The sequence below is a fragment of the Rutidosis leptorrhynchoides genome, chromosome 1 (genome assembly GCF_046630445.1).
Source record: "Rutidosis leptorrhynchoides isolate AG116_Rl617_1_P2 chromosome 1, CSIRO_AGI_Rlap_v1, whole genome shotgun sequence".
Classification (NCBI taxonomy): Eukaryota; Viridiplantae; Streptophyta; class Magnoliopsida; order Asterales; family Asteraceae; genus Rutidosis; species Rutidosis leptorrhynchoides.
The window spans coordinates 1231016-1247547 of NC_092333.1; positions in this window are offsets into that span (position 1 = coordinate 1231016).

Here is a 16532-nt window from a genome sequence, read left to right on the forward strand (position 1 = left end):
ATGATTAAATGTTTCCAACATGTTAAGCAATCAAACTTGTTAAGACTTGATTAATTGAAATATGTTTCATATAGACAATTGACCACCCAAGTTGACCGGCGATTCACGAATGTTAAAACTTGTAAAAATGACATGACGATATATATATAGATATACATATGGTTAACATGAGATTATGATAAGTAAGTATCTCCATAAGTATATTAACAATGAGTTATATACATATAAACAAGACTACTAACTTAAGGATTTCGAAACGAGACATATATGTAACGATTATCGTTGAAACGACATTTAAATGTATATATATCATATTAAGATATATTAATATATCATAATATCATGATAATATAATAATTTAACATCTCATTAGATATGATAAACAATGGGTTAACAACATTAACTTAAAGGTTTCAAAACAACACTTACATGTAACGACTAACGATGACTTAACGACTCAGTTAAAATGTATATACATGTAGTGTATTTAGATGTATTAAAATACTTTTGGAAGACTTCAAGACATATATCAAAACACTCATACTTAACGAAAATGGTTACAGTTACTTTCTCATTCTTTTCTTTCATCAAGAATTCTAGTCGTATTCTTACCCGTATTATACACAGCTTCAAAACGTACTTACTATGGGTATATACCAATAGGAACTAGCATGGGATTCCACTCTTGATTATGTCATGTATGACTAATCAATTTTAACTTCTACCATGAGCTAGTCAACTAACTAGAACTCCTTTTAACCCCACTCACCACTCACCAATTACCACTCATCATTCACTCCATTTCACTTCCAATTCTCTTTCTAATTCTCTCTCAACACACACACACACTATTATGAACGTATTTTTCCAGTAGTTAATCATCATCTTCATCAAAAATCACTTCAAGAATCAAGCTATAATCATCATAGGAAGAACACTTCAAGAACACTTCAAAAATCCCTTCAAGTTTACTAATTTACTTCCAAGCTTTCTAATCCATTCCAAGTAATCATCTAAGATCAAGAAACCTTTGTTATATACAGTAGGTTATCTTTCTTATTCAAGGTAATATTCATATTCAAACTTTGATTCAATTTCTATAACTATAAACTATCTTAATTCGAGTAAAAATCTTACTTGAACTTGTTTTTGTGTCATGATCCTACTTCAAGAACTTTCAAGCCATACAAGATCCTTTGAAGCTAGATCATTTCTTGTCATTTCCAGTAGGTTTACCTACTAAACTTGAGGTAGTAATTATGTTCATAACATCATTCGATTCATATATATAAAACTATCTTATTCGAAGGTTTAAACTCGTAATCACTAGAACATAGTTTAGTTAATTCTAAACTTGTTCGCAAACAAAAGTTAATCCTTCTAACTTGACTTTTAAAATTAACTAAACACATGTTCTGTATCTATATGATATGCTAACTTAATGGTTTAAAACCTGGAAACACGAAAAACACCGTAAAACCGGATTTACGCCGTCGTATTAACACCGCGGGCTGTTTTGGGTTAGTTAATTAAAAACTATGATAAACTTTGATTTAAAAGTTGTTATTCTGAGAAAATGATTTTTATTATGAACATGAAACTATATCCAAAAATTATGGTTAAACTCAAAGTGGAAGTATGTTTTCTAAAATGGTCATCTAGACGTCGTTCTTTCGACTGAAATGACTACCTTTACAAAAACGACTTGTAACTTATTTTTCCGACTATAAACCTATACTTTTTATGCTTAGATTCATAAAATAGAGTTCAATATGAAACCATAGCAATTTGATTCACTCAAAACGGATTTAAAATGAAGAAGTTATGGGTAAAACAAGATTGGATAATTTTTCTCATTTTAGCTACGTGAAAATTGGTAACAAATCTATTCCAACCATAACTTAATCAACTTGTATTGTATATTATGTAATCTTGAGATACCATAGACACGTATACAATGTTTCGACCTATCATGTCGACACATCTATATATATTTCGGAACAACCATAGACACTCTATATGTGAATGTTGGAGTTAGCTATACAGGGTTGAGATTGATTCCAAAATATGTATAGTTTGAGTTGTGATCAATACTGAGATACGTATACACTGGGTCGTGGATTGATTCAAGATAATATTTATCGATTTATTTCTGTATATCTAACTGTGGACAACTAGTTGTAGGTTACTAACGAGGACAGCTGACTTAATAAACTTAAAACATCAAAATATATTAAAAGTGTTGTAAATATATTTTGAACATACTTTGATATATATGTATATATTGTTATAGGTTCGTGAATCAACCAGTGGCCAAGTCTTACTTCCCGACGAAGTAAAAATATGTGAAAGTGAGTTATAGTCCCACTTTTAAAATCTAATATTTTTGGGATGAGAATACATGCAGGTTTTATAAATGATTTACAAAATAGACACAAGTACGTGAAACTACATTCTATGGTTGAATTATCGAAATCGAATATGCCCTTTTTTATTAAGTCTGGCAATCTAAGAATTAGGGAACAGACACCCTAATTGACGCGAATCCTAAAGATAGATCTATTGGGCCTAACAAACCCCATCCAAAGTACCGGATGCTTTAGTACTTCAAAATTTATATCATATCCGAAGGGTGTCCCGGAATGATGGGGATATTCTTATATATATGCATCTTGTTAATGTCGGTTACCAGGTGTTCACCATATGAATGATTTTTATCTCTATGTATGGTATGTGTATTGAAATATGAAATCTTGTGGTCTATTGTTACGATTTGATATATATAGGTTAAACCTATAACTCACCAACATTTTTGTTGACGTTTTAAGCATGTTTATTCTCAGGTGATTATTAAGAGCTTCCGCTGTCGCATACTTAAATAAGGACGAGATTTGGAGTCCATGCTTGTATGATATTGTGTAAAAACTGCATTCAAGAAACTTATTTTGTTGTAACATATTTGTATTGTAAACCATTATGTAATGGTCGTGTGTAAACAGGATATTTTAGATTATCATTATTTGATAATCTACGTAAAGTTTTTTAAACCTTTATTGATAAAATAAAGGTTATGGTTTGTTTTAAAATGAATGCAGTCTTTGAAAAACGTCTCATATAGAGGTCAAAACCTCGCAACGAAATCAATTAATATGGAACGTTTTTAATCAATAAGAACGGGACATTTCAGTTGGTATCCGAGCGTTGGTCTTAGAGAACCAGAATTTTGCATTAGTGTGTCTTATCTAGTTTGTTAGGATGCATTAGTGAGTCTGGACTTCGACCGTGTTTACTTGAAAAATGATTGCTTAACAAATTTTGTTGGAAACTATATATTGTTAACATGTGAATATTATGTGATATATTAATCTCTTAACGCGTTTGATATTATGTGATAGATGTTGAAAGGACCCGTTCATATACATTATAAACGATTCACAATAGTTGATTACATCGCGAGGTATTTGACCTCTATATGATACATTTTACAAACATTGCATTCGTTTTTAAAACACAAACTTTCTTTACAATGAAAGTTGACGGCATGCACACCATTTCATAATACATCCAACTATAATTTGGCTTAATAATAATCTTGATGAACTCAATGACTCGAATGCAACGTCTTTCAAAATATGCCATGAATGACTCCAAGTAATATCCTTAAAATGAGCTAATGCACAGCGGAAGATTTCTTTAATACCTGAGAATAAACATGCTTTAAAGTGTTAACCAAAAGGTTGGTGAGTTCATAGGTTTATCATAACAATCATTTCAATATATTAATAGACCACAAGATTTCCGTTTATAAATATATGTACACTCGCAAGTATATAAAAGTATTCTATAAGTTGCAGGCACCCGGTAACAAGCCTTAACGTTCATGTTTTACCCTCTGAAGTACACCAGATCAGGTGTGTTTAAAATAACCTCGAAGTACTAAAGCATCCCATAGTCAGGATGGGGTTTGTCAGGCCCAATAGATCTATCTTTAGGATTCGCGCCTACCGTACATAGACAAGTAGTTTAATGTTACCAAGCTAAGGGTATATTTCTGGTTTAAACCCACATAGAATTAGTTTTAGTACTTGTGCCTACTTCGTAAAACATTTATAAAACAGCGCATGTATTCTCAGCCCAAAAATATATATTGCAAAAGCAATTAAAAAGGGAGCAAATGAAACTCACAATACTGTATTTCGTAGTAAAAATACATATAACGTCATTTAACAAGTGCAAGGTTGGCCTCGGATTCACGAACGTATCAATATTGAGATTCAATATTGCAGGAAAGTACGTAGACGCAACGGAGATGATAAACACTAGATTGACCTCACGAGCATACCCATGAACCATACCCATCACCTCCATAGCTATAACCCATAATTTCCTTAGCTTCGACTCATTCAAAAAACTATTTTGAAATCACTCGGACAGCACTCCGTCGTAATATTTTATGTATACTAATAATATCTTGAAATAATACAGAGCAAATATATATATTTATATATATAAATCGATTGAAAGAGTTTAGAGAAATATATTTTTCAAGTTTCTCTGAAATAATGAAACCTACTGAATTCTATTTATAATAGATTTTTGAATTATTAAAGTGAATTATTAAAGTGAATTATTAAAGTATGAATTATTAAAGTGAATTATTAAAGTATGAATTATTAAAGTGAATTATTAAAGTATGAATTATTAAAGTGAATTATTAAAGTATGAATTATTAAAGTGAATTATTAAAGTATGAATTATTAAAGTGAATTATTAAAGTATGAATTATTAAAGTTAAAGTAAAGTAAAAGTAAAGTAAAGGTAAAGTTAAAGTATAGTAAAAGTATAAAAACTATGTATGTATAATACGCGTATAAATATATATAATATTAATTTAAATTGTTATATATATTTAATGAAATAAAATATAAATATCGTTATATTTATTATACTGGTTAAGTAATGAGTTGTCAAAAGTGATTCTAGATATTTATAAAAGTTATATACGTTTTAATAATAAAGTTCTTTTTAAACTGAAAACGTCTTTGTACGTTTGAAAATAGATTAATAGAATATTATGGAAACCAATTCTCCACTAACTTTTGTCTAACTTTCGTAAATGACACTTTTTGTTTTTATTTATAAATAGCTTTACAAATTATTCTGAATATCGTTAAGAGGAATAGATTTTCTCAAATCATAGTGGACCTCTCAACAGAGACTTGTAATCATAATTCAATGTTTCTGATAATTCAATCAATTAATATTTTTTTTTAATTTCGTCGAAAATCATATTGAAACAAATACGTTCGTGTAAAGTATTATACGTTTAATACTTTATTAATATTCTCAAGTTATAATATATATATATATATATATATATATATATATATATATATATATATATATATATATATATATATATATACATACACATATCTATTTATATATAACGGTTCGTGAATCGTCGGAATTTGGTCGAGGTTATAATGAATGTATGAACACAGTTTAAAATTCTTGAGATTTAACTTAACAAACTTTGCTTATCGTGTCGGAATAATATAAAGATTAAAGTTTAAATTTGGTCGAAAATTTCCGGGTCGTCACAATACCTACCCGTTAAAGAAATTTCGTCCCCGAAATTTGATAGAGGTCGTCATGACTAACAATGAGAATGTTATTATAACGATTATAGAGTTTTATCATGTTCAAGAAGAATGGATAAAATAATTCGATTACTCGAAGCGTGTTAGTGAAGTTATCGTAAATGAATGAAATAAGATAATAGTGATTCGTAGTATCTTTTGACGTCATCATGATTGATCTTCGAAAAGAAAATCTTTGTAATCTATATTGGATTTGATTATTCGGTGATTAAGGAAATTATGATCCTCTTCGAATTAATGCGATAATCCATTTTGATTTCTCTGTCGGATATTTCACTATAAATCCACCTCATTTGTTTTCTTACAACTCACACCTTCTCAACTCATATTTTAAAGTATTTGTCAATATGCTTCATCCAGTGCTGATTCTTGATATACTCCTCACTTTCATATCTGTCGCTCTTCTTTTTCATCTGCCTACGGAAGAATCTATTTACTTCTACTATACTCTTGGTTTTATAGTGTTTTTAGTTCTCCCGTGTCTTTATATTGCTATATGCATTGATATATACGGTTTGTGATTTCTGGGTTGTTGTTGGGTTTTATATCTTCCCTTATATTTCAAAGTCCTTGCTTCTTCTATAATCATTGTCATCCATAGTTAATGCTCTCTTCTATTTGCTATGATTTATACTTCCATTTCTAGTTCAGAGCTTTATCCTTTCGTTTCTTCTTCTTGCGATTAAGCACCGATTGTAATGGTCCAGAATTTGCAGATATAAATTTCGAAATGAACATTGTTAATGTTCTAGGAAGGAAATTGTAATTGCACGATCTTGACTTTTCAAATTACCAGAATACTTCGGTAAAGGCCGAATCATCAAGAAATATTTTCTTGATATTTAGAGATCAAAGAGAATACAAGAGTCGTGTAACATAGCACATGATGACGTTATGATCTGTGAATCATCATGTTCCATTTAGAAACTCAGCATAAATTACTGTAATATAATCACGTTGATCAAGTGTCATTATATTATACTAACTCATGCTTCAGCTCCCAACACTTCTTCAAGAATATTCCTATTTTAAACTCGAATGTTTCAGAATTTAGAAACTAAAATAGTTTCTTTTATGATTGATGTGCTGGATCGAGACCTTTATTTTGAACGGATTTGAGTTGTTTTGTTACACGAATTGATTTATTGTATATGTGGTATTTTATTGATTTTAGGTTGATTTCACACATATATATAGGCAACTAGTCCTATTCGTGTAGTTTAGTTTGTCGGTAAATCCGATTCGTTCCACAGGGAGATGGAGTGTTTAATGGTTTTTTTTTTTTTTTTATTATAGTCTTTGATGTCAAACTTAATTAATGAGGGTTTTGGATTAGGCAATTGTAAGATAACAGTAAAAGAAAATAACTAAAACTAATTTACTAAATAAAATTACAAGTTTACAAAAATTAACTTAAAAAGGAACTAAATGAAATTATACTAATTATGATGCGACAGTTATATTACTAGATGATAATTAATAAAATAGTAATTTTTAATAAAACTATATGTTTAGAATTTTGTTTTGAGCAAAAAATTATATAAACTTAATTAATTTAACTAAAATGCATTTTTAATAAAACTAATACAAATTAAAAGGAATTTAATTAATTTACTAATTATAAACTAATTACAATTTATAAACCTATAATGATTAATGCTAATTTTAGGATTAAAACATGTATTTTTGTATTTTATACTTAATTAAAACTGATTATATAATAAATAACCTAATTATAATAATTAAATAACTAATAACCTAAATTATAAATAATTAATTAATCAAAACCCTAATTTTTACCCTAGCTGGTACTGTAGCCGCGTCAAGGCCTACACGATTCGTGTAGGAGTACACGATTCGTGTAAGGTTTAAATTATGGGACAGATTACTGTTTCGAAAATTAGTTATTTTTATGTATTTTTATATATTTTAAACTTGAAATTCGTAAATAATAAAGATAAAACTTTTATAAGAAGTAAAAATAAGATAAATGGGAAGTGTTTACTTAATTGTGTCACCCCTAGATCCATGGATTGTTTTAAGTTTTACGCCCTATTAAAATGTTCTAGTATCAAACTTTACATTTTTCTCTCGAATAAATATAAAGTTACAACTTAACTAAATAAAATCTAATTTTCATCGGATTCTTCTTAGAAAGCTACTATTCCCTAAGTATTTAAATTGAGACCTAGCCTAGTTTTGACCTTCGCCCATACCCAAATTATAACGGTCTCCCTTTTTATAATTTCACCTTCACATAATTTATTGATATCACCCAAACCACCGAAGTTTATTTCTAAATTGGTGTCAATAACTTATCCATAAATTCGTCTAGATCATTTTTAATGTTGAAGCTTAATTTGTGTAAATAAAAACAACTTTCGTTATTTAAATTTACTAAATTAAGTGGCAAGGGTTAAATACCTAATTACATAAAAATGGTTCTTTTAACTAGGCTCAATATTAAAAATACTAAAGTTACATTTTAACTTTACTAATGGTAACAATCCATTTCACTAGGGGCTCTACATTTAAGCAAACACTAGAGAAATTTAGCTATCCATTACACTAGGGGAGACATAAAAATATATATATATGCAAACATAATAACAACGCTAATTTTAACAGAGTAAACTTACTAATATATCTTCACTTGCATTAACTTCAAATGGTAGAAAAAATTACAATAATAACACCCCTTTCACGCGTACAATAACACCCTTTTTCACGAACAATACCCCCTTAATAACTGAAACTATTTTTACAGCGTAATAAAATTAACAATAATATTAACTATAGTAATTGAAATATAAATTTGTGTTGTAATCTCTGTGTATCTGTATCTCTGAACGTATCCATATTTATAACCTTCAAGTAGTTGTTGAAATCTTCAATTGGACTCTTTGCTGTACACAATTCAGAAAAAGTATTGTTTTAAAATTAAAAAGCTAGCCACCCTTCTCGAAACTGGAACAGTATTTCGGCCTAACATTACACGAATCGTGTATGGTCACACGATTCGTGTAAGACCAGTTACATTACACGATTCGTGTAATAGTACACGATTCGTGTAAGAGTAAATTTCAGTTTTCTTGATTTTTGTTCTTCAGTCGTTCTATGTTGATCTCGTGTTGACGTGTACTGTCTTGGTATTATACATTTGAACTCTTTTCTTCATCAATCTTGTACTTTCATTCAGATAAACGTTTCTTGATATAAATCTGGTTAAAACTATCGTTTTATCGTCGAATCTTCAAATAGCAAGCTTTTATCCACTTTTGTCGTTTTTCTCGTGAAATGCGCATTGAATGTCTTTGTAGAAGATAAAAACCTATGAAATATGAGTGATATTGCGTCGAATAATATGTATGTTTAGAGCAATATCAAAATACCCCACACTAGAACGTTGCTTGTCCTCAAGCAATTACATCTTTTAACAGAGTTAGAACATTATATATTACACAACACACACTACACGAAATGAAACACACGCTATATGAAATTTATTACACAACACAGTATTTATTGAATCACACACACACCACACGAAATGAAATTCTGACAACAGAAACAAACATGAAACTCGTGATTAGTGTTTTAAAAATTTGGATCCTTAGGGAAAATTGGACCTTGTGAAAACGTTTTATGATTTTATAAAATGTCATGCTAGTTTTTACACTAGACACGTTTTCCGGTTTTAACCTCAAATTCCGGTTGAGGGTAACTGAAAACCGAAGTCTCAGTCGGCGATTAGCAAGCTATTCGCCCCCATGATTGTAGTATCATGGAACTTGAAGCCAAATGTCCAAAAATAGTTTTACACAAATATAATTCATAAAATAGCATAAGTTTTAGAACAAAATTATATCGTGTCCAAATATCATCGGTGAACCATGAGTTTGCACACCTCAATTTGTTATGGCATATGTATGTTGACCGCGGTCAAACATAGATGCAGTTGATCTTTACGGAGATCATCCATCTGGGGATTAGATTCATTAGTCTTAAAAGCTAATTTGCATTGTGCCCCCCCATTGTACGGGACATATCCTTCTCATGGTTAGGATAAGTCTGACCACCAAAAACCCTGTTTGATGCTGAGGTTAGGTGGATTTCCAGCCGATTTTAGGGATGACTTTACAAGATTTTTCGTCAACCTACAGCTGTTCTGGACTACATCTTCTAACATAAGTTAGCAAGTGTGTCAATTCGGAAGACTTTACTTCCTTACGGGATGGACTTGATTCATCCTCTATTACTCGTGATAATGGAATATTCAGGTTTATACGTTCCTTAGCAATGATATCTGCAATAAACTTCAAAGAAACATGTGATAAATGGTTCTCAATATAAGGATTTATAAATTCTTGTTATAAATGGTTTTCTTTTATAAGTTTTAAACAAATAAACTTATGTATTTTTAATGTATGGAGACAACAATTTCGGTTTTTACACCTGATCTTTAATTGCTCGTAGTTACCTTAAAAATTGATTAGATACATTTGTTTAAAAATTTTCAAATTTTCATAAAAACCAATAACTTATAAGTTCTCGAGAATTTATATATTCCCACCCCACACTTAAGATTATGTAATGCCCTCATTACATTAAATCAGATAATAATGTATAAATTTGAGAGTACAATTAGTGTGAAGTTTTTGGAACTTCCTTTGTTAACCGATTTGGATTTTCAAATTGTTTTACCTATGATTTTATCCAACGTTTGTATCGATGTTTCGTTTCGTCTAATTGCATTTTTATCTGTACCTGTCAAAACCATGTTAAAAACACACAAAATATGGTGTTGTACTTCAATCATACAAAACAATATTACCCCACACTTAATTCTTACTAAGATATAATAAAACATAATAAACATAAAAAATGTAAAAATACACACCACACAAAATTATGTTATTACAAACCAAACAAAAATAAAAATGTAAATGTTTAAAACAATATAACTAATCAAATGGGCTCCAATACGGGCCTCCTCGCTCACCCTCCTCCTGCTGCTGTCGTTGCCGCTGCTCGCTTAGGCGTTGTTCCTCGTAGAAGCGCCTGTATGCATCCTGACTTGCGGCAATGGCGGCGTTGTGATCATATGATGGAGGTAGCGGGTCATTGGGTGACTGCCATTGGGGGTATGATGGAAAGGCTGAGGGTGCGTATGATTGTGGGTTAGACGCGTATAAATGTGCCTGATGGTGCGCCCACTCTAATTGATTTTGTATTCCCCTCTGATCGTATTGGATGTTGGACAGCATACTATATTGATCTACTTGGGTTTGTCTAATATCTAACTGCGTATGCCTAATGTCCCCTAACTGCCGAGATAAAGCCGTATACTGGTCTTCTGATCTTACTCCCCAGTTTTGATAAGAGTTACGTACATCTAAACTCAATGAGTTAAATGAACTTTGGAGTAAATCGTAATCAGAAGTACCTGCCTGAGACGAGCTCGCCTGATCTGTGTCGCGTCGTCTCCTCCTGGCTTCCCTCTCGGGCTCGTCATCCTCCTGCATCGGTTCTTGAGGTGCAACATCCTGTTCCCTTAAACTAATCACCCCAGCCCTCACCCGTATAGCTTTAGCTGTCCTATACACATCCAATCCTAAGGTACGAACCTGTTGATTTATCGGTTGGATTGGAGGCGCAAAGTCGTTCGGGTTGATATCGAACCAGGATGCCAAACATGTGATATAGTGACCCCCCGATATGTCACTGTCTCCTCGAGCACCTTTACCTACATTGGCCAAAAAGTGGGCCACTCCATAGGGTATACTAATAGTAGAATACCTATCTCTAATATGATCCAAATACCAAAGGTCGACATAATTAATCCTATCTGTAGAAAGGAATGCCCTTTGGTTAATAGTGTTCGCTATAAATTTATGAATTAAACGATAGCGAATATCTCGGATCTTAAGATAGGATTCTCGGCCGGCTGAATATGTATTCCTACCGGAAAAAGATTGCCAGACCCTGCCATGCTCATAATCTCCTGAATATCTAGCTCCATTAAATATAAAATCCCAAAAACCTGGAGCAATCCTTTCATGACCCTCATAAATCCCTAATGCTATAGTTAAGTCGCCTAGGGACATCCGTCTATCAATCCCACCCAGTCGGAATTGTAGAAAACTATTATCTTGGACACTTGCTGGGCGGGGAATCATCCTAACAGTAGAATAAAATTCTAAACAAAATTCCCTATATACAGGAGCAGTCAAGCTAAACAATCTCTCCCAGTCATTAAAACTCCTAACTACCCCAAATTCATCCGTATAACTTTGGGTTAAAATATCCCTAATCTGTGTATCTAAATTAACTGGGTGACCTAAAGGTGCCCAATCAACAATGCAAACTTGATTGATTGTTCGAGTTGCCAGATTAAGCAAATCCTTTACCTTTTGTACCCTTTGGCTCATTTCGATAGGGAAATGTAGAATCGGGTGCAGTAGCAACATTCGTTGTTCCATATCGGGCGTAACTTCTTCTTGTTGGTTAACCGGCCTCATTCTAATTGGTCCCTGCATAACATTTTAAAAACAAGGAAATCATCCCAATAGGATGTGTAAATGTTAGCAAAGATTTTTAACTTCAACAAACAAGCTCGTTTTCAACACCACATTATTCAATTTAATTCAACAAACTTGGGATAATTAGTTCTATCATTCAAGAAAAAGCAAAACAAACTAAACATCACGAATCAAAAATCAAGTTTCATATAAAAAGTCTAACTCATAAGTGAAACACGCAATTTTTCTAAGCATATATACTTCTATTCAATCACATTGCGCGTATCTCAGCTTCTAAATTATCCTTAACATCATTCAAACGCATACTTGATTCATGAAAGTATCAAAAGTTATCAATTTTAGGCTAAAATTAAAAATCACAAAATAAAACAATCAAAATTATGTTCGCAAGTTCTATATACTAACAAAATACTCAAAAACAACTAATTATAACTAAATTAACACACTTTAGTAACAATTTCTTCATCTTCCCCAATTTGGTATAAACCCTAATTTGCAAACACCACTTAAACTCAAATTTTTCATGCTAATCGGGTTTATCATGTTACTAACAACATATATATAACAATAATCAAGCAACAATCAACAAAAACATGCATAAATTTCGGATTATAACTAAAAAGAAAAATAATGAAAAACTTGAAGAACACTAATTAAATTGGGTTAAAAATCCGTACCGCTCTTGGCATGATGAAAGGTTGAAGAATTAGAGGTGATTTGAGGTGTTAATTTAGTGATTTGGGGCGATTTTGGGGATTTTGGGGTTTTTGGTTCGATTTTGCAGAAAAAAAATTGGGAGATGAAGTGTGCAAACCCAGCCCCTGCCCCGGCTGTTATGTTCAGGTCGTGTGGCCTTACACGAATCGTGTAGGCCTACACGATTCGTGTAAGGCTTAAATTCCAGCTGTATTTTTTTTTTTTTTTTTTTTTTTTTTTTTTTTTTTTTTATATATAACTTATAATTAATTAAGTTTTAAAAATATCTTTTATAGATTTATATTTGTAACGGAAATTCGGTTTTTACACCTGTTCTTTATCCGCTTATAAATCTTAAAAATAAATTTATAAAATTTAATTCATTAAGAGTTAAAGTTTTTAAAAGTTTTTCAAAAACAAATTAAAAATAAAATAAAAACACTCTATTTTTGTGTTAAAAAGATTAACATTTTTAATTTTAAAATCAAGTTCATGAAAAATAAAAATAAAATACACTCTATTTTTATTTAACTTAAAATCAATTGAATTATAAAATATCTTTTAAAAATTCATATTTATAACGGAAATTCGGTTTTTACACCTGATCTTAATCCATCTATAAATTTTTAATTTCAATTTATAAAATTCAATTAATTAAAAGTTTTAAAAATTTTTTTTTTTTTAGTTTTATCGAAAATAAAAACAAGTACATGAAAAATAAAAATTAAACAAATAAAAAAAAAAAAAAAAAAAAAAAAAAAAAAAAAAAAATTCACTCTATTTTTTTTTTTTTTTTTTTTTTTTTTTTATATATATATATACCCTTAAATCAACTAATTTTCAAACTTAAAACCTTGTTTCCTATCGTCTAGGTAGAGATTAATGTCGGTCGTCAAACCTATCATTATCCGCAACAAAGATTTACAAGTTATATATTTTTACGGTTATTGATAAAAGAGTATATTTTTGCAATCTACTACAGACTTTTAGAATTTAACAAATATTCTGTACAATTTTGAAGAATGAAAATTCAGTTGTGACACCTAACATTTTCATTTTCAAAGAACAAGTTAAACTCAAGGCGTTTCACCTCAATTTAGTAGAAAGAATTTTTCTGATTTTTATTTTGTTTTCGTGGTTTACTATTTAAAAGATATCTTAACAATTTAACAATTAATTTCGTGCAGTTTGAACAACAATAATTCAGTTTTAACACTTTAACATTATTGTTTTCAATGAAAACAGGTTAAATTCAAGTTTAATCAATTTAAATTAAATAAACCCCCTTTTTTTTTTTTTTTTTTTTTTTAACACACGGCAAACAATAAACACACAAAAACATAAACACACAAAATAAAAACAAAATATGCACATACATACAATGGACGAGAAAAAGAATTAGATAGTGAACCCACGTTGACTCGCTTCGTAGTCGAGTCGCGAAATTTCACTTCCCATCGCCTCGTAGGCGTAACCACGTGGGTTTAAAAGGTTTTCGTCTAAGCATTTGAAAGGCCCTTCTCGGCATAAAGTTACGTACTCGAAATTAGAGTCTGTTTGGTTCTTTGGGCAATCTCCGGAGTGAGCCGGTTTTCCACATTTTCCACATTTACCCAATTGTCGTGCTCGACGTCTCTTAGCGCATTTTGATTTACCTTTTGCATAATTTTTTTCATTATAATCTTGTCTTTCTCTTTTTCTTGTCGCATCGCATCGTTTCTTAATATCTAACACCACATCTCTTGGTAGAATTTTATCGCACATTAAAATGAAGTGGTTGTAGATATATTTACCTCGCATCTTGAAAATAAAGAAATAAAAACAAACCAAAAGAAATTAAAAAGGTAGAATGGGGGGGAGAAGACTAGTTCTTTAGGGTCTGCTAGGGAAAGACCAATCGAACTCCACTCTTGAAGATAAAAATGAAAAGTGAGAATGGAGTTTTACAACCTTAGAGTTACCCTGAATTTAGTTGTCCTTAGGGTAAAATGTGACTTCGTCTCTTTCCGTAGTGTTGATCCCTTCAAAGTATAGCTTTAGTCGATGACCGTTCACCTTGAAAGTTCCACCGTCTTTACCGTACAATTCTGTATATCCAGATGGAAAAACCTGTTTTATTATATATGGCCCAGACCATCGGGATCTTAGTTTCCCAGGTGAAAACTTAAAACGTGATTGGAAGACTAAAACTTTATCTCCCTGTTCAAATTCTTTTGTTTTTAGTCGTGCATCGTGCCATCTTTTAGTTTTCTCTTTATATGTTTTAGAGTTTTCATATGCTTGTAGTCTTAATTCATCTAATTCATTAATTTGTAAGAATCGGTTTTCCCCGGCTTGCACAAGGTCGGTGTTACATTCTCTTAAAGCCCAATATGCCTTGTGTTCGATTTCGACAGGTAGATGACATGCCTTACCATAAACTAATCGGAAAGGTGTAGTACCAATGGGCGTTTTAAATGCGGTTCTAAATGCCCATAGCGCATCATCTAGCTTTCGATGCCAGATTTTCGGGTTGTTATTTACCGTTCTTTCTAAAATTCGTTTAAGACCTCGATTAGTGTTTTCAACTTGGCCACTCGTTTGAGGGTGGTAAGAAGTTGAGAAACGATGATTAACTCCATACTTTTTAAGCACTTTCTCGAGTAATTGATTTGTAAAATGAGTTCCACGATCACTGATTAATGCCTTTGGAATCCCAAAACGTGAGAAAAGTTTTTTAAGGAAGCTAACAACAACTCGAGCATCGTTAGTGGGTAGGGCTTTTGCTTCAGCCCATTTAGAAACATAATCGACTGCTACGAGAATGTATTTACATTTGTTAGAAGCGGGGAATGGACCCATGAAGTCAATACCCCAAATGTCAAATACTTCGCATACTTGGATGCTTTGTTGTGGCATTTCGTCCCTCTTGGAGATATTTCCAGATCTTTGACAAGAATCACATGTTTTAACCATGTGATATGCATCTTTGAAAATAGTTGGCCAATAAAAGCCTGAGTCAAAAACCTTTTTGGCTGTATAGCTAGGTCCGAAATGACCACCAGCTGGACCTTGATGACAGTGCTCTAATATTTGTTGAGCTTCTTTACCATATATGCAACGGCGGATAACTTGATCCGCTCCTATTCGAAAAAGATTAGGACTCTCCCAGAAGTAATACTTTAAATCAGCAAAGAATTTCTTCTTTTGCTGGTATGTTTGATTTTTAATTAATACTCCTGTAGCAAGATAGTTTGCAAAATCAGCAAACCATGGAATTTCAAAGTCGGTTTCTATTCTCATTAGAGATTCATCAGGGAATGTATCTTTGATGATTGTATCATCAAGTTTCTCTAATTCGGGATTTTCAAGTCGAGATAAGTGATCGGCAGCTAGATTCTCAGCTCCTTTCTTATCACGTATTTCAATGTCGAATTCTTGTAGTAAAAGAACCCAACGAATTAGACGGTGTTTTGCGTCTAGCTTCTTGAATAAGTATCTAAGTGCTGAATGATCTGTGTAAACAATGGTTTTAGACAACACTAAATATGACCGAAATTTATCAAATGCATAGACAACTGCTAGGAGTTCCTTTTCTGTGGTGGTGTAATTAATTTGGGCTCCTGTTAAAGTTTTGCTTGCATAATAAATC